Consider the following 25,985-nt stretch of genomic DNA (forward strand, 5'->3'; position numbering starts at 1 on the left):
TATCAGACATGAGAAATTTAGGTTCATAAATGAAACAAAAATTAGTTAATTTTAAAAGGCATGGTGCATTTCTATTTTTTGACAAGTAATAAATCCATGAAGGATAAAAGAAAAATGAATGGTACTGATACTACTAGCATAGACGAGATTTCCCTTCATGTAGTCAAGGTCCGTGGAACTGTTCTTGGCTCAAGAGTAAGAGGAGGGACTGCAAGAGATAAAAATGATCACTCTGCATCAATAGCAGATGAGCAGCAGGGCTGAAAACTCAGGCCCATAAGCTACAGCCAATACTAAATTATTCCCATTGTATAAACAGGGGGATGACTTTCATAGTTTTTATTCAGGCATTCAAATGTGTGCATTCATCACTAAGATGATCAAGATGCATGAGTGAGGATTCTAATCCCTTTGTTCACTGATAAAGCAATGCATACATTAGTAAAACTAAATTATATAGAAGCTTGTAGGAAAAGATTCAGAAAACATAAAAGTACAAAATGGTATTATGATTTCACTGCAGAAATAAAGAACCTATTCTAATGGAGGGTGGTATGCGGATGTCAAAATGACACATTTCACTTGTTGGGAAACAACTGGCAAAGGCAGTCATTGTCCTCAACCCCTTTGCTCATATTTACATGGGCCTGAAGTGTCACATCAGCTTTAGTCAATGTGATCAAATCACCTAGAGCCAATTTTTACACCACCAGATCTTGGCCTGATGCAGGTGGAAACCAGTATTTTCAGTGCATGCCAAGATTTTTGGGTTAAATGTTTTCAGTGTCACCATGGGAGACAGAAATGGTTCAAATGTCCACAGTGACAGGATGCAATGCAAATGCAACAAGAGGGCACTACTTAAGGCAGCAACATGGTAACAGTGAATTGTCTTGTAACTGCAGTTCATCCAAGTTATCAGAAGTGCCAGTATCCCTATCCTGGTACAGGTGAAATGTGTTGGACATAACTACTCTTAAGACTGCAGTTGTTAGACAGGATTATTACTTGCCAATGCAGTCCTCTCTAGTCAGGGCCATGGGACAGACACTTTCAGGTACCACTAGCTGCTGGACAGTTTTCTAGACAGGGGAGGAGGGCAGGAAAACACAAACGGCAGTGTATTATGACATTTCTGCAAACATGTTAACAGGGAATGATTCTTTCAGCAGACTACCTTGTGTAGATACAGCCAGGTGTGAAGATAAGCATGTAGGGAAGGGCGGGGGGGGGGGGGGCAGCCAGTGCCCACAACTTCAACAGAGGCCGGTAACATGACTACTTCAGGGAAAGATGTAGGTGGTAACAGTATGCTCAAAGCTAATCCACAGCTGTCAAAGAATACCAAATTTGGTTTGGTAGGACAACTGGGCAGGATCACAAAGAATGAGTTGAAATGGATACAGCTCAAAGATCAACCTCACAGAACTTGAGGAAGCTCATAGGACTGGTACAACAGCTCCTTGTACATGCTCAGCAGAGATAAACTACATGGTATGACTTGTCAGCTGCAGCAGACATTTGCACTGTTGTACAGGAGGTAACAACACCCATTCTGTTCAACAAAATGAATCTGCAAAGAATTGGGAAGGGCTTTTATTATTGTGAGAATGGAAAGCAATGTTAATTATGAGAAGGAATTGCCTGGCAAGATGCAGAAATACAAACTATCATATAAACATGACAAAGGCTTACCTGACAGAGAAACCCTGGTACTTGGTATTTGCAGTTGGTTACAAAAGGAGTCAGAGGGAGATCTAGTATTAGACCTCCTCAGTGAAGCCTGGACTGACCACTCAGTTGATGAGGTAGCACTCTCACAGGGACCATCTCCTCTCTGGCTCAGGAAATTCAACAAGTACTGCCAGAGAGTTTAGGGATGTGTTCAATAGTGGGATATATCCTGGCTTAACACTGGAGTACCACGCAGACACTGTGATCCAATGAACCCCTTACAAACTGCCAGGGTGCATGAACAAGGTATGCAAACTGTGCAAGGAGAATTGTAGGACATGTTGAAATTGGTGGGGGAGAGGGATTCAGGAATCCAAAAGTCTGTAGGCCTCTCAAACACTATAGTACTAGTATCCATGCAATATGTGAGTACTAGGTTCTGTGTGGGCTACTAAAAGTTTAACACTTGAACAGTCAGTAGCTTATCCCATGTCTGACAGAAAAAGGCCCAACTCAGCCGAGTGTGGTTAGGTACTTGATAAGGGGGTTACTGACAAGTATACTTGACATGTGCAGCAAGGGGGGGGCTTCATTTGTTACCCTTTTAGGGCTACACAAATTTTACAAGTATACCAAAAGGTACTTCGGAATGAAAAATTACCCAGTAATTTTTCAGAGGTGATGAAGTCCTTTCTCTCAATGCCATCTGCAGCCAGTCTTGGCCAGATCATGCTCAGCATTTTAGAAAAGTGCTAGACCATTTTAAAAAGCCAGGGTTAACCATTAAGGCAAACAACTGCCATGTGGAACTGGGAGAAAAGTGTCTTATCTGGGTCATCAGGTCATCGTTGGCAAGATAAGGACAAAGCCTTACAAAGTTGAAGCTATTCAAGTTTGACCTTCTCCCGTTACAAAAAAAAAAAAAAAAACAGGTTAGGAAAACCCAGGAGATACAGCTGGTCTTTAATGAAAGTTTGTCCAATACTGCACCAAAACGGTTACCCTATTTACAGACTTTCCCCAAGGAAGGTAATTTGGCTACAAGCCTGAAAGACATGTCAACTGCTTTAGGAAGCTTTAAGCAGACTGTCATCTTAGGCAGCTAAGACTGCCAACAAGAATTTATTACACAGAGAAATAAAAATGATTCAAACCACAGTTTAGGGGCTATACTCAGGTAAGCATTTTCAGAGGTTAATGAGCACTCCATAATGTATCTTAGCAGTAGGCTTCGCCCAAAATAGGAACTTTATTTCAAGGATGCACTACTGAAGAAGAATCAGCAGTGATGGGCTTGGGATACGATCTTCTGCTGACCAGTCACAAATTACTGCGCTTCACTATTGCTTAAGCTATAACACCCATCTTTTGGTCAGCATATTCTTGCTGCGCCACCCGGCCTCTACCACATGACAGCTGCATCACAGTCACCCTGACAGCCATTCACTACAAACCCCCCAGATGTCTCCTCCAGCAAGCAGATTCACTATTTAAGTCCAGATCATCAGGGTGCAGTCAGGGCACTGTAAGCACCCCAAAGCTGTCTGCTCATTTTACAGATGTTGAACAGATCTTCCACAAACTTTCTTTCTTACTCTATAGTTGCTACATTGAGCCATACAGCACATGCTTTGATTGTGGTTGTCAGGCTTGTCAGTCTAAATCACTAAACAGTTAGTTAGCTAAGAAGAAAGTAGGTAGGATTAAAGAAAACAAAAAAGCGTGTTTGCAACAAGTACTTCTTGTTAACCCCAAGTATAAACGAGTAACTGAGTCCTCACTTCAAGTTGCTTGTAACTCAGCTCAAGGCCTGGGGGGAAAAACTCCAAATAAAAAGAATAAAAACACATATAGTAATGTTCTAACATGCACAGTTCTAAGAAAACACTCCAATAAAAATAGAAACATACAATAATGGTTGAATGCATGGAGTTCTACTGAAACACTACAGTAAGAATGCAGAGAAATAATCTCATAGAATTGTAAGGAAACATGATTTCAATATAAAGATGTTGGACCATGGTATTCAGTTAACTCAACATTAAAACAGTGCAACTTTATGTTGCAAAATAGAAGAAAAGGAGGTAGAAAAGGGGAAACAGAGGAAAACAGCATATATGTGGGAAGAGGTGGTAGGGAAAGATGGGAAGGAAAAGTGGGAATTTAGGGAAATTAGAGGGGAAAAAAGGATACAATTGTAGAGACATTAAAGTAATAACAGTACATTTGTGCAAGGAGCTTGTGGCATGTGCTTAAAGTGTCTATAAGCCAGGTGACTTTCACACACTGAAGTGACTTAGAATGGTTCCATAGGTGTACACAGATTTTCAGCAGATAGCACTGTTTTGGACACATATTCCACAGCAAACACATTAATACAGTTACTGTAACTATACACAAACATACAACAGTTTCATGGATTAACAGTATATTACCAGGACACAGGCCAATCATGCAGCCAGATATAAATTTAGTACCCCATTGCTGGGTGCATTGGCACACAAAATGAGAGAGAAACGCTACAATTACTGATGAGGCTTCATTCAGACACTGTCGTTCTAAATGAAGACCTGCACTTAAGGGTAAATTAGACAGCTCAATGTATATATGGTATTCGCCTTAGAAGGCTACTGCCGAGGCGCTAGAGGTTGAATTAAATATTTATTGTGGAAGATCCTTGTTTTTGGTCATTTATATCTTGGATTTTACTTTTGTTTTTTATTTTTATTTGTTGTGAAAGACAGCTCAATGTAGCCTAACACTGAGTTGCTCAGCAACATTTATAAATCTCACCCAGCATTTTTATGCATAAAGTTAAATTCTTAGAAATGGAACCTATACATGAAATGTTGGACAACCTTACATGTCCAATAAATCTGTCAAATATATCTGTCTCACATCTTTATTTTGTCAGCTATATTATGCAGATACACGTCCAATATATCTTTCAGAATAAAGGTGAGATTTAAACTTTGCGTCAATTGCTTCAGACGCAGTCTTAGTCCTGCAGTGATGGTGTTTCACAAATGTGAATGTTCTGTCCTCCCTTACCACTATCCAAATGTAAAGTCAGAATAGGGTTTATAATAATAATGAATGTAAACTCAACAAGTGACACTGCTTTCTTGGATACAAAGTTATAGCAAACAAACCACTCTTGCATTTGCATATCAATTAGCATCTCAATAGTTCAATTAGAAAAATCTGTCATCTGGAGGTCAGTAAACCCCTAGAACATCCTTAATGTGCTAGCTGATAAAAAGGAGGCATATACTTTATAGCATCTAATGTCTCTTCTGTGTGGTATACTTGTATAAGGATGCTTTGACATCTGCATTCATTTGCAGCAACCATGGCACCTTTTCGGTCCCCCCTTTTTATAGCAGCACGGGTAACGCATGAATAAAACAAACGTTCTGATGTCAACAAAATCATTTCTTAGAAATACAAGATGTGACACATAAGCAGCAGGATCTCTGCTGTTTCTATCATCATCATCAGCCCCTTTTCCCCATTTTGTTTTCTTTCTACATGGGGTCGGGGTATCGTGTTAACTGTCGCCACCTCTCTCGATTCAGTGCCACACTCCTGCCTTCTTCAACACTCATGCCGGACTGTTGCAGATCTTCTTTCACAGAATCTATCCACCTCTTTGCTGGATGTCCTTGTTTCCTCTTACCTTCTTCCTGTCTGTCCCAAATCTTCCTCACCAGATTGTAATCTGCTTTTCTACACATGTCAAACCACCATAATCTGTTCTCTTTGATCTTTTCTGCAACTGGAGCTACTTTGGCTTCTGCTCTTATGTCCTCATTTCTTTGTCTGTCCCACAGTGTGCATCCTACCACCTTTCTCAGATGTTCTACCTTTACTGTCCAGGTTTCTGTACTATAGTACTGGTCACACCACTGTCTTGTACACCTCACTTTTCAGCTTCTTTGGCATTTTTCTGTCATAGACTACACCTGATACTCTATGCCAGTTGGCTGCAGCGCCTCTGATTCTAGTTTTGACCTCTTCATTCAGACTACCCTTCTCCTCAACCACCCCTCCCAGATACTTGAAGCCGTTTACCTGTTCCACTATCTTCCCTTCTATCTCTATTCTCAGCTTCTTCTGATTTCCCCAGTTTGCTGCCATTACCATCATCTTATCTGTGCTTAGTTTCATCCCATGTGCCTTCAGATTTTCATTCCATTCTTCTATCCTTGCTGAAGTTCTAGCTCAGTCTGCCTATACTGCCACATCACCTGCATACAGCAGCTTTGTTGATCTGTCCCCTCCAACCTGTTTGCTAATGTAATCCATCACCAGTATGAACAGTAGTGGGCTCAGAGCTGAACCCTGATGTACACCCACTCCCACTGGGAACCCCTCTGTGAGGCCAAACACTGTTCGTACTTGAGTCACTGGGTCCTTGTACATAGCCTGCACTAATTCTACCAATGTTTCCGGGACTTCAAACCACCGCAGTATTGCCCAGATTAACTTTCTTGGGACCTTATCATATGATTTCTCCAAGTCTAGGAATGCCCAGTTGGACTATCTCCTCATCTCTAGCTTCTTCTCAAGTATCTGTCTCAATGCAAACATCGGGTCAATTGTGCTGCATCCTGATCCGAATCCAAACAGCTCATCTCCCATCTTACATTCTACTACTCTGCGTATCCAGAACTTTCATGCAATGTGGTAGGAGTTTAATCCCTCTGTACTGCCCACAGTTGTGGATGTCCCCTTTTTTCTTGTACACTGGCATGAGTATGCTTATTCTCCAGTCATCTGGGATACGCCTTTCTGTCCACACTATTAGTACCCTTAGGAGCCATTTCTCCCCTATCTCACCCAGCATCTTTATCATATTTGCTGTGACCTCATCTGAGCCTGCTGCTTTCCCTGACTTCATCTGACTTAGTGCTGTTCTTACTTCTTCTAAGGTGGGCTCCTCTCCTTCTCTCATTGTAGGCTGTTTCTGGGGCAGTACAGCTTCTGTGGGGTTTTCTTCATTCAGAAGCTGCTGGAAATACTCCTTCCATCTGCCTTTGATGTCCTGTGGACTGGTGAGCAGGTTGTTGCTGGCATCCCTTATGAAGGGTGTCTGACTATCTTCTTTATCTTTCTGTCTTTGCCTTGCAACATGATACAGATTCTTTGTGTCCCTTACTGAGTCACTTTCCAGAAGTTGGTAGAGTGCCTCCGATGCCCTACTCTTTGCTATTGCAACTTCTTTCTTAGCCAACCAGTAGTCCTTCCTAGCCTGGTCAGTCTTTTCTATCTCCCATTTCTTCCTGCACTACTCCTTTCTTTTGATGACTTCCTGGACTTCTGCATTCCACCACCAGCTTTCCTTATGCACCTTATTTCCATACCTGGCTCAGCCACATATCTTTTCTGTAGTCCTAAAAAAGAAGGAAAGGAAATGCCACGGAAGCTCCAAGTTCAAATTAAATGGTTTTTAATTCTGTAGTCCTAACACGTGCTGTTTTTAGGTGCTGTCACTCCAACTCCACCTATTTCTTCCTCTTCTTGGGGTGCTACAGCCCTGAGTAATTCCTTGAACTGCTGTACTTTCTCTCCAGTCAACTTCCAGGTCTTCAGCCTGGTATCTGTTGACCTTAGAGCCTTTTCTGACCACTGCTTATGGCTGATTGTGACGACTAATGGTTTATGCTGTGGGCCAACTGTTTCACTGGGGATGACTTTGCAATCATGGATTCTACCCCAGTGCCTTTTCCTTACTAGGAGGAAGTCTACCCGAGTTGCATGTTGGCTACTCTTGTATGTGATCTTGTGACTGTCTCTCTTTCTGAACCATGTGTTGACTACTATCAAGCTATTTGCCAAACAGAAGTCTAGAATGGCTTCTCCTTCTTTATTCCTGTTACCTCACCCATGCGGACCCAGGCAGTCCTCATATCCAGTTCTGTCTGTCCTAATATGTGCATTCAAGTCACGCATTATCAACACAAATTCATGCTGTCCTGTTTTATCTAGTAGGTCCTACAACTGCTGTCTGAATGCACTCTTTTCCTCACTATCACAACCCTGCTGTGGTGCATATGCTGAGATTATCAATACTAGGTTCATAGGTAGGTACTGGGCTATCTGCCTGAAGGCATATATTAGCCCAGCCACGTTGTGTGGTATTCACCGCCCCTTTGGTTAGTTCCCTAGGCCCTTGATCTAGCAGCTAGTACCCTTGGTCTCTATCTAGTAGAGCTGTTGGTATGATCCCTGGTGTGAACTTTCTGTTACCCATCCACTCGTCAAGGCTCCTCTTGAAGAGTGATAGTGAGGGGCTCTTGTCTTATGTAGATCGGGACCTTGTTCCATAACAAGGGAAGTCTTTGTGAAGGTAATCTATCCCTCCAGCATGTTCTATCTCGAGTAGATTTGGTTTTGCTAAGATGGAGCATGTTCAAATGTTCTGGGTTGGACATGGCTCTGTATGTTAGACAGAGATCACCTCTGAGAAAGCGGTATGCAACAGAGAAAAGCCTTAGTTTTTTCAATCGTGCTGCACAGGGCAACTGTTTGAGGCCAGTAATCCTCTTAGTGAGGTACCTCTTGTGGTCTCTCCAGCTACTGGAGATGCCTGGCCAGGTACATTCCAATTGGTGCATTGTACTCAATAATGGGTCTGATGAGGGAAGAGTAGAGGGGCACCACTACATCCTTAGATCTTGATGCAAACCCTTTTGTGATCAGATGGGTTCACATAGAAGGATTTTCTAACCACCTTGGCAGCATGGTTATCAAAGGAAAGCTGACTATCTACTTGGGTCCCTAGATCCCTTATTACTTCTTCAGATTTCAGGGGGTTACCTCCTATTTGGTAGTTCGCGGGTACTCTGTTTTTTCCAAAGGGGATTACTACGCATTTTTTAGCATTTAGCTTGAGACCATGGCTTTGACACCACTGCCCTATCATCACACAGGAGTCTGATTGCTATGAGTCTGTCATTAATTCTGATGATATCCCTCACTGCCTTTTGAGGCCTCTTTCACCACAATTCCTACACCATTTCTAGCCTGTCCCCGACCTGAGTAGTAGAGTCTGGATCCCAAGCCAAGTGGCTTTGCCGCACTGCCCTTTCATCTTGTCTCTTGGATACATAAGATGTCCAGTCTCCTCAAGGATCATCATGTCATCCACTTCCAAGCTGTGTTCTGTCAGTGAAATAGAAGTTATGTTCTTACCATAACGTTCCATGTTAGTTGTCTTCTTCTCGCCTTCTTTCTTGCTGGATGGGTTCGGAGCCGAGGTCGGCTCCGACTCGGCCACTCTAAAGCTCGAGAGTTGGTTCCACCGGCTCGAGGCCCCCTTATATCCCACAATGCTAGGCGTGAATTACCTCAGATCTCGTTTGTGAGCTAGGCCCAGCTAATAATACAACCAGGGAAAAAAACTGGAAAGGAGTCCACCTCTATAACAAAGGGAAAGAGACAGGTGACCTAAACCTGATCTAGGAAAATATGCACAGCAGAGCATATACCTATCGCAAAGAGGTGGTAGAAAGAGAGGTCACAATCAAACTCCTCTAGGTCTGTCCAGGCCAGGGGGAAGGAGGGGGGCCTTAGAAGAAGCGAGAAGAAGACAACTAACATGGAACGTTATGGTAAGAACATAACTTCTATATGTTAAGTTGTCTATCTCGCCTTCATTCTTGCTGGATGGGACCGCATCCCTAGCACCTTGTCCCGGGTGGCCTAACGGAACAGACTCTTGAGAACAGTGGAACCAAAGTTAGCTCTATGCCTAGAAGCTAAATCCAACTTATAATGTGAAATGAAAGTGTGAGGAGTAGCCCAAGTAGCCGCTGCACAAATGGTGTCAATAGACAGTCTGTCTTGGAAGGCTATAGAAGTAGCCAAAGCTCTGGTGGAATGGGCTTTAGGTTTGTTAGGCAGCTTTTGGTGTCTTATTTCATAGACAATGGAATTAGAGATGTTAGCCATCTAGATAGTGATACCCTGGAAACAGAAAGTCCCTTTCTGCCTTCTGCATAAGAGACAAACAGCTGGTCAGATTTTCTGAATTGTTTGGTTCTATCCAAATAGTACCTTAACTGACGATGAACATCAAGCCAATGCAATTTTTGTTCAGACCTATTAGAATATTCTGGAAAGAACACAGGAAGGTCAATGCTTTGATTTAGGTTAGAAGCAGAGGCTACCTTAGATAAAAAGGACAGGTTGGTTCGTAAGGATACCCTGTCTTTGTGGAACAACAGATATGGTGGTCGACAGCTGAGTGCCTGAAGTTCTGAAACTCTTCTAGCTGAAGTAATAGCTACCAGAAAGAGAGTTTTCCATGATAGCAATTTTAAAGAACAGGAAGCTGCAGGTTCGAAAGGGGGGAGAATCAAAGAACTGAGAACTAAATTAAGGTCCCAAGGAGGAGGAGGATTTCTTATAGGAGGTCTGAGTAGAAAAACTCCCTTCAAAAAGGCTTTGCAAAGCTTGTGGGACATTATGGCAGACTCTGAAATGCCCACATGAAAGTTAGATATAGCTGCCAATTGAACTTTAAGAGTAGAAGGAGATGAACCTGCATGAAAGAGTTCGGCTAGAAAATCAAGAACCATATGGATGGGAGCAGTGAAAGGATCTAAGTCCCTTCCTTGAGCCCAATAGGCGAAACGTTTCCACTTACTCAGATAAATCTTTCGAGTGGAAGATTTATGGGAAGCTATTAAAATATCTCGAACAGAGTAAGATATTTGAGGAAGCCTGGCTAAGGTTGGAACTGGAGGAACCAAGCAGTGAGGTTCAGAGAGGGGAGGGAGCGATGTAACTGACCCGACTGATGGATCAAAAGATCTGGAACTAGGTCCAGATGCCAAGGTTGCTCCAACAGAAATTGATGCAGAAAGGGGAACCAAACTTGTCGAGGCCAGTAGGGAGCAATGAGGATCAATGAGGCCTTCTGAGCGATAGCTTTCTGTATCACTTGAGAGATTAGTGGGAAGGGAGGAAATGCATACAGAAGTCCCCGGGGCCAAACTTGGACTAGAGCGTCTCTGCTGGGCTGGCCTGGTAACGGAATAGGGTGAAATAATCTCTGCACTTGCTGTTTTGGGGAGTAGCAAAAAGATCGCAGCAAGGCTGACCCCACTTGAGAAAAATTTCTCTCACAACAGAGTCTTTCAGAGACCACTCGTGAGGCATGAGAATAGCTCTGCTCAACTTGTCCGCGATTTGATTGGACTTCCCGGGGATGTGCGTTGCTATCAGAAACCGCTGAGAAGAAATCGCCCATTGCCACAGTCTGAGTGCTTCTCGACATAGGGGATAGGACCTGGTTCCGCCTTGTTTGTTGATATACCACACTACAGACATATTGTCCATCTGGATTGCTATCGTTCCCACGGGAAGAGAGTCTTGAAGGGCTTGCAATGCTAAAAGCACTTCTCTCATCTCTAGAACATTTATGTGCAAGTGGCATTCGTCTGGTTGCCATGTGCCCTGGACAGTTCTGCCCTGATAATGCCCCCCCCCCACCCGATCAGGGAGGCGTCCGTTGTCAGAGTAGCAACCGGAGGGGAAGGAACAAAGGGTCTTCCCAAGAAGAGCTGAGGGGAAGACATCCACCACAGAAGATGATTCTTGCATGTTTGCGTAATCATAATGGTGTGGGACATTGGAAGTTGCTGGTATGACCATTGTGTGAAGAGCATCCATTGAAGGATTCTCATGTGGAATCTGGCTAATGGAAGTAGAGGAATGGCAGCCGCCATAATCCCCAATACTTTCAGAACTAACCTGGCTTTGACTCTGTTGCTGCTGAAGAGGAGCGAGACCAGTTTGTGTATGTCTGCTATTCTCTGATCTGTTAGTCTCGCAGACATGTTGACTGTGTCTAGATTTGCGCCTATGAAGGTAATAGTACGACAAGGCGACAAAACAGACTTTTCGCAATTTATTGAAATGCCTAAGTTTTGACAAATGCGAAAGGTGTAGTCCCTGGCCAGTAGAAGAAGATGCTTGGTGGGAGCTGTGAGGAGCCAGTCGTCCAAATATGGAAACACCTGGAATCCTCGACGTCTCAGGTGAGAAGCTACCACTGCCATGCATTTGGTAAACACCCGGGGGGCAGTGGTGAGACCAAAGGGCAGGGCCCTGAATTGAAAATGACTGGTTCCCAGCCTGAAGCGGAGGAATCTTCTAGAGCGTCTGTTCATTTTTATGTGATAGTACGCATCCTGAAGGTCTATAGAGCACATCCAGTTTTCCTTTCCCAATAGGGGAAGGATGGACTGTAGCGTGACCATCCGAAATCTTGTTTTCTTGACCGATTTGTTCAAGATACGGAGATCCAAAATTGGTCTCCAGTCCCCTGTTTTCTTTGGAACTAAAAAGAACCTGGAGTAGATTCCGGATCCTTGCTGGTCTGCTGGAACTGGTTGAATTGCTCTTTTTGCAAGCAGCTTTGAAATTTCCAAAGCTGCAAGATCCCTTTGAGCGGGTGGAACATCTGGAAGGGATTTTTTTGATTGGTTTGGAATGCAAACGAAGGGAATGGAATAGCCTTCGGAAATGATGGACTGTACCCACTTGTCTTGAGTTAGGGATAGCCAGGCTTCTGGGTACAGTGACAATCTTCCCCTGACTGCCTCCGAAGGTGGACAGTCGGGCAACACCTCAGGGATGCTGAAAGGGCTTATCGGAAAAGTTTCTCGATTGCCCTGGTTCTCGGGCCCCTCTGCCTCTGGGCGGCGTCTACCATTATTGTTCCCTCCTCTGCCTCTGGAGGGGAACCGACTCTGTCGTCAGGCAAATTCCCTTGAGATTGTTTACGGAACCACATTTTCCCACTTTTCTGGCCTTTGGGGTAAGGTCTAGAAGGAGTAGAAAAACGGACTCCGACGGCAGATAGAGTTTTGCCATCCGTCTCGCACCTAGTCAAGGTTTCTTTCACTTGAGGACCAAAGAGAGGTGATCCATCAAACGGGAATTAGTGAAAAGCGTTTTAAAGGGGTCCGAAATTGCATAGTCGCATCCAGGCATGCCGGCGTAAGGCTACACCTGTCCCTGCGGCTCTACTCGCTCCATCAGCCGCATATGAAAGGAGGCGCATGGAGGAGTTAGCTATAGAATTCAGGGTAGTCAGCTGGGCGTTCATCTTGTCCTGAAAACCTGCAGCTGTAGGATCCTTCAACATCTCACTCGCTTCCTTGATCAAGTCTCTCTGGAGGCAGTGAAATGGCACAAGTAGTTCAGCGACGCATTGCAAAGGTCGCTGACGAAAACATCCGCTTCCGTACCTGTCCATAGACCTAGATTCCTTGTTAGGGGATGGACAGGCACTGAAGGATCAGCTAGTTCCTTCTTGGTGGCAGCAGCTACCACCATAGCATCCACAGTAACTCCTTTGGTCAGAAATTGTTTATCAGTGGGTGCTGTTATAAACTTAGAAGGTCTCCTGGGGGTAGGGTCCACTGAGTCAGGAGCCGTCCAGGCGTTCTTTGCTACCACCTGCATGAGGGGGTCAAAGGGGGACACCCAGGAGGTGGAAGGGCGAGAGCCAAACGCCTCAAGATACACAGATTCATCCTCCGAAGGGTTAAGGGCTGGCCAATTTCCCCTCTGCTTGAGGATCTCTAGAATGTCTGCAAAGGAGACATCTTCAGAAGGGAAACGGGGGGAACCCTCGGAATCCTCTACATCTGTGTCAGGGGTGACAGACTCAGGTGAGTCTATGTGTTTCCTCTTACACTTTCTCTTCCTAGGGGGCTCCCCTGCCAAATCAGGAGAGGCCTCGGAAGAGGATGAAATCCCCACAGGGGATTCTTGAAGAGTTGGCTCTCTGCGGTCAGGGATGAGGGAGAGAGTAGACATCACCTGAGGCACCGAAGAGGGAGGGGCGGACGGAGCCGACTGTGGAGTTGAACCAGGTTCCAACACACTCCACATGACCTCGAATGCACCCCTGTCAGGCAGAGCCAGAGGTCCCCGCTCCGAGAAGCTGAGAACCTCCCTCGGCACCAACAGAGATGGCTCCGAGGCCGATGTCGGAGCCGAACTCACCAGCGCCGAAGCACCGAGAGGGAGAGGGGGGTCGGACAAGGGTCCGATGCCACTCACCCCCTCGGAGCCGACGAGGGAAGTCCGGCGCCGAGATTCTTCAAAAAAAGAAAGCGGAGCCGACGACGGAGCCGAAGACAAATGTATCGGCTCCGACGCTACCACAGTCTCGGTTCCGAGACGCCCCGGCTCCGAGCTCAAAGGAGTCAGAGGAGGAATATTTAAAGGAATAGGTAGAGGCATCGACTGATGAGTCGGGCTCTGAAGCATTTGGGCCAGTGCCTCGGACTTTAGAAGTCGACTCACTACCCTCTGGAGGTCATGATCCGTGAGCCTCGATGACCTAGAGGAGTGAAATCTGTGGCTCCGTTCAGACAGCAAGGGAGACGCTGGAGCCGAATGAACGGAGCCAAGGGATGGTGACCTCGACCTCTTTCTAGATGTCGGCTCCGATGGTCTGATCGGAGCCGACCCAGGAATCTCCAATACCTCGGCTCCAGCCGGAGCCGAGGGAACCACAGAAACTGTAGTCAAAGACTCATCGGCTCCAGCCGGAGCCGATGTAGTAGTAGGCTTCGAAGCCTTAGGCCTCGACTCAGACACTGGAGTCGAGGTCTTAGAAGCCTTGGAAGGTTTTCCCGATGAAGCAGTTAGGGAACCTTCAGGCTTGAGCAAACCCCTTAGGATGAGTTTGTTCTTTCTTTCCTGCAGGACTCTGGGGCTGAAGCCATGGCATACAGCACAAGAGTCCTGCAGGTGTAAAGGTCCCAGGCAGTACACACAAGAAGTGTGACCGTCTGTCAGAGACATTTTCTGACAGCACGAGTCACACTTCTTGAAGCCTGAGACCTTTGAATCCTTGGACATTTTCAAGGAACCGAAGTGTAATCACCACACAAAACACACACACACCGATTACACTATCAGAAAAGGTAAATTAAACTAAAAGCTAGAGAAAATAGTTTATATAAAATAAATCCCTAAAAACACATACACACCACTATTAGGGAAGAGGGCCCGAAGGCCTAAGGAAAGAACTTATCAGTTCTTGTGGGAAAGGGGCTGGATAAGGGTAGGAAGGATAATATCCACTACACTATAACTAAAGAAGAAAAGGCTAAGCTAAAAAGGGTTTAAAAGTTATTAAACCTGATTTAATACCACTGACCTGAGCCGGTAGAAAAAACAACACCTCGATCGCTGTAGCGGCAAACGAGATCTGAGGTAATTCACACCTAGCATTGTGGGATATAAGGGGGCCTCGAGCCGGTGGAACCAACTCTCGAGCTTTAGAGTGGCCGAGTCGGAGCCGAGGTCGGCTCCGAACCCATCCAGCAAGAATGAAGGCGAGATAGACAACTTAACATCCAACGTTAAGTGTAGCAATTCTCAGTTCATGTTTGGAAGGTTGGTTGGTTTTACGTCCAGATTTTGCTAAAAAGATCTATCCCAGGTAATCCAGGCTGGGCAACTAGACACCAGCCAGCCAGTAGCTTACTGGCCCAGGGCTGCCGGGTTTTATGCCTGTCTCACCCTGGCCAATAGGGTCACATATACCCCTCCCACCATTAGCAAGGGTCCCTGGCATGGCTGAGTGTAGGCCGGGTCCTCAATCCACTTATCACTGGAAACTACCCATGCCTATTTTTGGCGACATTAGTCAACATGACCGAATCAATCTAGAGCCATATTTTACACCATCGAGTGGCTAGCCCTGTCACAGCATGCAGTCTGTGATCCATGTTCTCTTATCTTGAGGATACTGCGCACCACAGTATATGCCCAAAGTGGTTGATCTGTACAACTCTGCCCCTATAGGGCATCATGTAGAGTCTGTGCTGCTGCCCACAGCTCCGTTCATTGGTGAGTTTGAGATGGAAACACTCAATGTTTTTCATACATGGGAGAAACCCCATGGAGACACAGCGAGCACATCCAAACTCCAAACAGGCAATGCTCGGAGGTCAGGATCAAACCTTGTACCTTGTGCATGGAAGGCGAAGGCCTTAACCATTAAGCCATCTCCAGAACAGAGGCCTTAAAACATTCTGAATCATCTGAAGGATGGGTGAAAATTACAAGGTGTTCAAAAGAGAAAATTTATAGGACGGACAAAGGAGGCAGTATGGAATGTACCTTTGCCAAAAAGTGACTCAGGACAGGGAAGGGACAATGCAAAAATGTATGTTACAGAGTTTTGAAACAGGGGACAAAAACACTACTTTTAAGATAAATAAATTATTGACAGTAGTACTGTGAATTAAATGAAACAGAGAAAGGAAAAAGAAAGCAGCTGCTCAGTGTACAAACCACAGATCCAACCTCTAAGATCATGTCTTGTAAGTACACAAAATGCATTTCTCTATGAAAAAAAAATCCTGTAGGTCAGCTGTAGTCATTTGAAATATGTGTGTGTAGCCTCTCTTCTCGACTCCTACACATTTTTCCATCAGACAATTGCTTAACCCACCTATTCTGCCCCATTCCTGGCTATACCAGGTCAACTAAATATTTAACAGAACATTTTACCCCCTACTCATCACATGATATGCCTTATTATTTTTCCCTGAAAGTGGCAAAACAAGAGTTCTTTGCATAAATAAAGCTCATGAAACTGTGAAAGGGAAAGTCACAAACCAACATGATATACCAAACAGCAGAAAGTAAAAGATTTCAAAATTTAAGACAAGTCATTAAAAGCGAAGATTTGCACTCCCATACCCAGAGCAAATTAAATTAAAAATGTATTCAAATTTATATATGGCAGATGCTTGAATTAGTGGTGTAAAGGCATATAATTCAGTCAAATCAGAATTTCAGTAGTGTTTCAGCTACCTGATGGGATAGACAAGGGAGACAGACAGAAGAGCATGTGCCCGCAGACACATGCACGCTGGGTGGGCTTCCATGGCATTGCCCAGGGAAATCACCATACAGTGCCTCCTCTCAGTGGGGAATATGCTGATGCAACCTCTTGTGCAACTGAGCAGCATACCTCTCAAATGGCCTTGAGTCTGGCTCAAAAGATTTTTGCTCTGTCCCTGCTAATCCCTTTTATAACTAAAAATTTTGGGGAGAAAATTTGGTAGATTACACTTAATAGGTAATGACAGTAATCAGACTTATTTTACTTTATAAAATGCATAATAATTCACATACTCATAGTCGATCAGCTTATTTACTGTTTGTTACAATTTGCTTACTGGGAAAGTCTAACTGACCATGTCATACTAATTTTCAGCAGAGGTCTAGGGAGAAAAGCTCCACAATCAAAAAATCTTAAAAGATGCGAATACAATACAACAGAATATAATGCAAAACAGCAAATGTTAAATATCACAAAAACGACAAGAGAAAAGTTAGATGATAGACATAATATTTTACAGAGTAACACTTCAGTTTTACTAAGTACCAATGATAATATTAAGAACTTTCATTAGGTTAATAGACAGGTGCAGTTGAATATATGTAGGGTATTACTTACTACTAGATAGCAGATTGTTAATTTCTACATTTGGTTAGACACAGAGTCTTCTAATGAAAGTCCAGAGACTAATGTGCAAGAAGACCAAAATGACACCAAGACAGAGGACAGATGGACAGAGTTGTGACAATGTTTACCAAGAGAAGAGTAGCAGGAGCATAGTTTAGAATCCAAGATGTGGGTCCTAAGGTTTGCTGTGAAGTATTTTGGATTATGATTTGTATTTGGTCTTACAGAAGAGTATTCCACCATTTCGGTACATATGAGGAATGTATTGCTTTACTGTGTTTACTGTTTGGTTGATGGACTTGTGCAAGATATTTGTACTTAGACCTGAGATATCCAGAGTACCATAGCATTACTGTCTTCAGTGCAGGAGACTTCTTTGTATGATGAAGTATACATTAGGCCAGTTTAAATTGATGACATTTTTCATAGTTGGGGAATTCCAACCAGTTTATCTGGTTAAGTGCTATGCAATAATGGGTTTTACTTGGAAGATGGGTTGCAATTTTTGCTATTTTATTTTGGTAATGTCCCAGTTTTATTAAAATGGAGGAGTTGAGATTTGTGAGTATTGGAAAGCACAGAGGAGAGTTAACAGATACGAGAGGGCAGTGGTCTTTCCAGATTGCAGGTGAGGTAGGGTGATATTTTCTAGAGGAGACCTTGTTTTACATGGGTCTTAACTGACAATAATTTGGGGATGTAGGTCAAATTTTCTATCATCTATGGTGACTAAGTAATTTAGTATGTGTGACAACCCTTTGTCTAGTGTTTTGTGCAGATGCTACAGCAATGTACTTGTGTGATTAGAGTACTGATTTTGGATGAAAAGTAGAATTTTTGTTTTGTATGGATTCATCAGAAGATTAGACTGGTTCAGAAAAGATTTGATGGAGGAGTAGGATTGTTGTGTAACAGTTTGTAGTGATGGCATGCTTGGAGTTGAATAAATGAGAATGAAGTCTGCATTTAGAACCAGACAGGACCTAGGATTGAGCAGAAAAGTGCACTTATGGTTATGAGTAAGTAGCATTAATAGCATGTTTGCCATTTAACACACAATGTCCTATTTAAACCACGTTAGGGTAGAGGCAGAAAGACTAAGGGAGAGTAATGTTTGTAGCAGTTTAGTATAGGACACTGTATCAAATGCTTCTGACAGACCGAGGAATATGGAAGGGACTAGGTAACTTTCATTTCTTGGCTGATTTACTCTATGTATTGTGAAAGTAGATTAGAGCTGTAGTGGTACCATGCAAAGGAAAAAAAAAACAATATTTGGTGGAAGAGAGTAGGCCATTACTTAGAAGATACTTCAGCAATTAGTGAATGTGTGCATCTTTCAAGGATCTTTGACAAAGGAGACAGTCTATGACTATTCGTCAACAGATGGATAATTCCACTAATTTTATGTAGTGGGCTAATAGAAAAGTTTTGTTTTCATAGTTTGGGTACATATTCTTTTAAAGCAGACCTACTGATTAGCATCAATACAGCACAGCCTGTGGCATCTGTAGAAGATTTTAACTATTCAGCAGGATGTTGGTCAGCTGCTTATTTTGTAGGTTTCAGTTTTAAAAGAAGTTTTTGTATTATTTTAGTTGGGACTGCTTAAAAAGAAAATGTGGGTGAGAGGGTGGCATCATGGTTAAGGTATTTACCTTACAAGCATAAGGTGCAGGGTTTGATTCTTACATGGGGTAATTGGCTAGGCTGAAAATGGCCCACAAGTGCAGTTAGCCTAGTACTAATCTATGAACCTATGTTGAGGTACTATTCTGAAGGAACTGAAGTGCATCTAATGGGTCATGTGTTAGATTCTTTAGTGATACACGTTACCTGGATGAAGTGGGAGTTGAATCACTGAGCGATGTGGTGATTTATTTCATTTGGTCAGGGATTTGGCTAGGTAGTTTTTCCAGGTTTCAGGAGTTTATAATTGAACACAAGTTCATTCAAAAGCTCAGGTGTTTAGCAGTGCAGTACGAGAAGATGTTCATGCTCATCATGAGGGGAAAGGACTGTGAACCTGGATGGCTCGGGTCCATGTCCATGCATCAAAAAAAATTACAGCAAATGGCCAATTGAACATTAAACAGCGAAAGTTTAACGTACCGAAAAAGTTTAACAGAAAAAAATAATTCCTCGAATGGCCAAAGCTGGCCTAACAACCAGAACGTGCTGTGCCTCCCACACCCCCTTAACTATATATACCAACTCCAAGCTGGCACTACAATGGGGAATAGTGCAAACTTAAAATAGGTTTCCTTCACTTACCTTACGCATTGTAGTACTTCCTGGTTGTTGGCCAACTATTGCCCATTCCATGAATTATTTTTCACTGCTGCAGTTTTTTTGAAATGTTAAACTTTCACCGTTTTATGTTCAATTATTAGCAGTTTGCTGTAAATGTTTTTTTTTTTCTGATGTGTGAACATAGACCAGGCTGGCTCATATCACTTCTGTGTAAACAAAGCCCCTCACAGGACACTACTTCTCATTGTTGAGAGCCAGTGCAAGGATGACATGGATGTGATTGCTCAAGCTGGTGATGATGGCCATTGTCAGCACATGTGGAGGAACATAAATGCACAGACAGAAAGACATAGGCAGCACTTATGATGGTGCATATATTCATGGCATCATTAGTGAAGGAGTCTGAACATTCATAATAAAAATATCTTCTGATCAAGGATGCTTAGCAACTGCAAAATTAGCCCTTGATGTCTGACTGCATGATGGCCCCTTTCAGACACTGCTCATTCCAGTGGGATTGGAGAATAAATGGGCATCCAGTAGGAAAAGATTACCCAATTAAAAAAAAAAGCAGACACACACACACACACACACACACACACACACACACACAAAAAACACATACACAAATTCAGTATCTCATGTGCGCAGGTAAAAAAAATGCAAGTCCACTATTCACTGGTGCTATTTTTTAGATACTGTTTCAATGCCACTTTACTCAAAGTCTGCCTTACGGAAACTGGGAAGCTATTTACCATATGACTATAAAGCATCACTGAAACAGCTGAAACAATTCCTAATTTTAATGATAAAAATTAAATGTGAAGACGATGGCATTGAGTTGCATGATTACGGTTACCATTTGATCATCTCAGTTAGCTTAGCTGTTGTCTGGCCTGGGTCATGCCTCAGAAGGGTCTCTGGACCACTGTACCTACTAGATTATAGATACATTTTGGCATTTAGCAAAGTATAAAGGTTTATAGGCAAGCTTCAGCTGCTTGAAATCAATTGATGCGTGAACTCAAACCATCAAAGTACATGGGGCAAGAAAAGTGATATCTTTTGGAGTGATGATCAATAGTATACCTGGCAATATGACTGTAGCCTAGTCACAGCTATTGTCTTAAGACTTTTGAGAAACTGTAAAGAAAAAAAAGAATAGAATGCAAAAACTGGTAGCCATACAAAAAAAGGTTTGGATATCCAGAATACCTTAGCACTATGCAAATACCCCAGCTTTTTTTTTTAAATCACTGCACTGACATGTTCATCAGTCTTTATTTGATCATCGATAAAAAAGAAGTTATGCACTTCACCATAACGTTCCATCTGTGTTGTCCATTTTCATTCTTCCTCAACCAATGAGTTTGGATCTGACTCTGCCACTTTCCAAAGATTCTAGGATCCAAATCTCACAGGAAAGTTACCGCTGTAAAATCAGGAGCTCAAACAGTAACTATGGTTCCTAACAGCACTTCCATTAGGTCTCTCACAAAGAGAAGGGCGGGGGGAAGGAGGTGTGGGGAGCTGAGGAAGAATGAAAACGGACAACACAGATGGGATGTTATAGTGAGTACATAACTTTTTCATCTGATGCTGTCATTTTCATTCGTTCCTCAACCAATGGGACAGAGTTCCCAGCTACAGTAACTTTGGGTGGCCCTCATGGAAGGATGTTCCAGAGCACAATGGAATCAAAGGCAGCTCTATTCTTGCAAATGATATTGAAGTTGTACTGCAAAATAAAGATAAGAGTATTTGACCAAGAGGCAGCTGCAAAAATATCATCAATAGAGGGTCTAGACCAGAAAGCTGCTGAAGTATACATTGACCTGGTTGAACGTGCCTTCAATTGTCTAGGTAATTCAATATATTCTGAAAAATAGATGTAGAAAATGCACTCTGTTATCCATTTGGCCAGAATAGTCTTACAGATTGGCCTACCCATTCTTAATTTAGAAAAGGAAACAGCTATCAGATTTTCTGAATGCTTTTGTTCTGTCCAAATAAAAATGCAATTGTCTATGTACATCAAGAAGTATATTCTCCCTTATTCTCAAATTTGGGGAAGAAAACTGGTAAATTGATGACATGATTGATATTATTTTCAGAGGCAACTTTTGGTAAAAAAGGATTTGTGCGTGAGTTAACTCTATCTTTGTGAAAAATCAAATATGATGGTTTGGAAGATAGTGCTTGTAGTTCTGATACTTGTCTTGCAGAGGTTATAGCTACCAACAACATAGTTTTCCAAGAAAGAAATTTGAGATTCATCTTGGTGGATGGCTCAAAAGGGGAATGTACTAAGGCTTGTAAAACCATGTTGGGAACCAAGGTGGAGTGGGTCCTCTACAGGAGGTCTAAGTAAGAAGGTACCCCTAAGAAATGCTCTATACAATTTAGATGATGGTTTAGAGGAAGCATTATCCCCATATGGTAGCTGGAGATGACTTCCAATTGAACTTTTATAGTAGAGAAACTTGTTCCATCCTGGAAAATTGAGGCAAGAAAGTCAAGTACTGCTGGGATTGGAGCAGTGAAGGGATCTAATTGTTTCTGTTGAGCCCAAAAAGTGAACCCTTTCCATTTACTCTTGTAGATTTTTCTAGTACAAGCTTTATGGGAACATAACATTTTTTGAACTACAGAGGAAAGCCTGGAAAGTCTACTCATCATCGGAATTGGAGAAACCATGTGCTCAGTTTGAAGGCAACAAGATCTGGATAAATCTGTCCTGATGGATGAGACAGAACGTCTGGAATGGGATCCAGCATTCAAGGAGGACGTACTAGGTGAGACCTAAGGAAAGGGAACCAGACCTGTCGAAGCCAAAAGGGAGCAATGAGGATCACTTTACTCATCAGCTGTTGCATTTTCTGAAGAAAGTTGAGGATGAGGGATAGGGGAGGATAAAAGTAAAGGAGACTGGAGGGCCAAGCATGAACTAAAGCATCTTTCAGTGACTGTCCCTGAGGAGGGATCAGGGCCAAAGAACCTGCTGCATTTGCTGTTGGAGGGGATGCAAATTGGTTGCAGCAAAGTTGATGCCATTGATTGTTTGAGAGACTACTAGTGAGGCATGAGGATGGTGCTGCTTAGCCTGTCTACCAGAATGCTGGACTTCCCTAGTATGTGAGCTGTTACTAGGAAGTGGTTGGAACAGATCGCCCATTGCCAAATCTTCATTGCTTCTCAACGAAGGGGGTAAGATTTGCTTCCCCTCTGTTTGTTGATGTACCAGACTACTGACATGTCAGTTTGTACTGCAATAGTCCCTAGAGGGAGAAATCTTTGAAAGGCCTGCAATGTTAGAAGCACTACTTTCAACTCTAGGATGCTGATGTACAGATTGGTCTGTTGTATCTACCATGTGCCTTGGACTGCCCGTCTCAAGAAATGCACCCCCACCTCAACTGGGATGTGTCCATGTTCAAAGTGGAACTGGGGGCAGGAAGTATAAACAGATGCCCTTGTTCGATTTCTTTGGAGTGGACCCACCAAAGATGAGAATTTCTGCACATTTGAGACAATTATATGGGATGACCATGAAAGGACCACTGTACCGCTAGACTCCATTGGAGAACTTTCATGTGTAAGCAAGCTGTGGGTATCAAAGCTACAGTGGCAGCCACTGAACCTAATGTTTTGAGGATTAATCTTGCTGGAAGCTTTGGAATGGCAAAGACCTGCCTGATGTGTTCTCAATGTCAGAATTCTGTACTGAGGTAAGACTGCTAGACAACTGACTGTGTCCAAACAGGCCCCTATGAAATCGATCAGTTCAACTGTTGTATATGAGGCTTTTGAATGTTGATGGTGATTCCCAGTGCAGCAGGTAATCTCTGGCTTGTATTAGTAGATGCCTGGTTGGTGTGGTTAGAAGACAGTCATCCAAAAAGGAAATACTCTGAATCTGTGCAGTCTCAGGTAAGCTGCTATCACTGTCATACATTTGATGAACACCCTGGGGGCTGTGATAAGACCAAAGGGCAAGACTCTGAACTAGTAATGACTGGTTCCCAAACAGAAGCGGCGATACCTTCATGAGTGTCTGCTCATTTTGATGTGGTAGCACACACCTTGAAGATTTATTGAGCACATCCAGTCAACCTTCTGAAGAAGAGGTAGAATGGACTGGACTGTGACCATCTGGAATTTGGAGTTCTTTACAAATTGGTTCGGGTAGGTTAGGTTCAGAATTGGCCTCAGGTCCCCTTGTCTTTTTGGGCACTAAAAATAATCTTGAGTAAATTCCGGATCCTGTTTGGTCTGCTGGGACCTCCAGAACGACTCTTGTCTAGAAACATTGCAATTTCTTGAGCTGCTAGCTCCCTCTGATTGGGTGGAATATCAGGGAGAATCTTCTTTGGCTTTACTGGAATTTGTAACAAAGGAACGAAATATCCTCTGGATAGCATCCTTTGGACCCAAAGGTCATTTGTGATGGCTAGCCAGGAGTTTTCGTGCAAGAATAAGCATCCCCCCATCTGCCTCCAGAGAGGGACAGTCAGGCAACCTTTCAGGAGCACTGGAAGGACCTGTCCGAAAAAGAATTTTGAGATCCTTGAATTGGCTAAAGAAGTTCGCAGATGACTGCAAACTAGGAGCCATAATCAAAACTTCAAAAGATGTGGACATCCTACAAAAGGGCCTCGCTGAGACAGATGCCTGGTGTGAAAGCCATGGCCTTAAGCTCAATGCCAAAAAGTGCATTTTCATCCCATTTGGTAAAAACTCAGTACCCATGAACTACCACATAGGTGGTAGTCTACTTAACACTGAAAGTGTGATAAGAGACCTTGAGACACAGGTGGACAGTAGTCTCTCTCTTGATAATCACATCGCCACAGTAGTCAGGAAATCCTTCTACGTGGCACACCTCATCACAAAAGGTTTCTCATCCAGGAAAAAAGAGGTCATTGTTCCCCTCTACTCGTCACTCATTAGACCTATTATAGAGTACAATGCCCCTTTTGGTATGTACCTCACAAGACATCTACAACAACTGGAAAGGCCACAAAAATACCTCACAAAGAGCATTACCGGCCTCAAACAGATGCCCTATGCAGACCGTCTCAAAAAAATTGCAGCTTTTCTCCATTGCATATCTCCTACTCAAAGGCAATCTCTGCCTAACACACAAAGCTACATCTAACCCAGAGCTTTTAGACATGCTCCACTTAAAGAAATCCCAATCCCTATGAGCTACACGGTCTAGGGACCTAAACCTTGTCACCACAATAAACAGAACATGCTGGAGGGATAGATTCCTGTCCCAGAGACTTCCCATACTCTGGAACAAACTACCTATCTATATCAAACAAAGCTCATTAGCGCTCTTCAAGAAAAATCTGGATGACTGGATGGGAGATAGGAAATTCACCCCGGGGATCACTTCTGTGGCTCTGCTCGACAGTGGCACAGGAAAATAATTTTCTTGGGTGGCGTAAGCCAGGGTACCTTTGGCTAGGCTTATATAGGTCCTAGGGCCAATAGCCTAGTACCTACCTATGAACCTATATGTGGACCCCCACTGCTTTGCCGGAGGTGTCTACCATTGTAATTGTTTTCCCTCTCTACCTCTGGGGGAAAAATCTCCGTATGACTCCTGGAAAGGAGCTCGAGACATCTTGAACTACAGTTTCTTCCCACCAGGGTGGCGCCTAGAAAAGGGTCTCTATGGGGTAGAAAAGCAAATTCCAATGGCAGATAAGGTCTTTCTGTCCTGTTCACTCCAGTGCTGGGCCAAACAATGACAATCCATCAAAGGAAGCATTGATGAATGACACTTTGAAAGATTCTGCAAAGTCACATAACCACATCCAGGCATGTCTCCTTCTGGCTATGCCTGAACCAGCTGCCCTTGAAGTACTCTCTATGGCATGCAAGATTAACATCATGGACACATTTGAGATGGACCATAGGGTGGCCATCATCAAGGAAAAGGTTTTCTGTTCCTCTGCAGATATGGTCTCTGGGGCAGAATTATTGAGTTTCTTCACTAAGTCCCTCCGTAATCTGGTGAAGTGCGCCAGGTAATTCAGTGATCGCAATGCAAAAGTTGCTGATGCATAGACCCATTTCCCAAATCTGTCCAAAGCCCCAGATTCTCTGTTTGGGGGATGGACAGTGTACCTCTGTTCTGCTAGCTCCTTTTTTGTGGCTGCTGTAACAGCCATGGCATCTATGGAAATTCTTTTTGTCCAGTGCTATCTGTTGGGGCACTTTTATCTAGTCCTTCAACATCCTGTAGGAAACAAGACCAATAAGCTCTTCCGCAAGGGGGGGGGGTAACCCAATATGTAGATGGGCCAGAGCCAAACACTTCCAAAAACATTGATTTCTCCTGGAAAGGGTTTTGGGTTGACCAACCACCTTTCTGGTGCAGGATCTATAAAATGTCTCCAAAAGAGACATCTTACGGTGGAGATCTAGGGGCCCCTTACCCCTCAATGAAGTCTGTGTCTTCTGTGAGGGTTTCCCTGAGTGGAATCCAGATGCCTCCTCTTGCATGTTCTCTTACATGGCATCTCCTCAA

At 43.4% G+C, this 25,985-nt stretch overlaps 1 protein-coding gene across 1 annotated transcript in view; it reads right to left on the reverse strand.

The window, feature by feature from the left end:
* PDE3B (phosphodiesterase 3B) overlaps window positions 1-25,985 on the reverse strand; it is a 1,918,808-nt gene that overhangs the window by 866,384 nt on the left and 1,026,439 nt on the right. The gene's annotated exons all lie outside the window — the stretch shown is intronic.

Source organism: Protopterus annectens, chromosome 9.part0, assembly GCF_019279795.1.
Source record: "Protopterus annectens isolate FY-2018-M chromosome 9.part0, PAN1.0, whole genome shotgun sequence".
Lineage (NCBI taxonomy): Eukaryota > Metazoa > Chordata > Ceratodontiformes > Protopteridae > Protopterus > Protopterus annectens.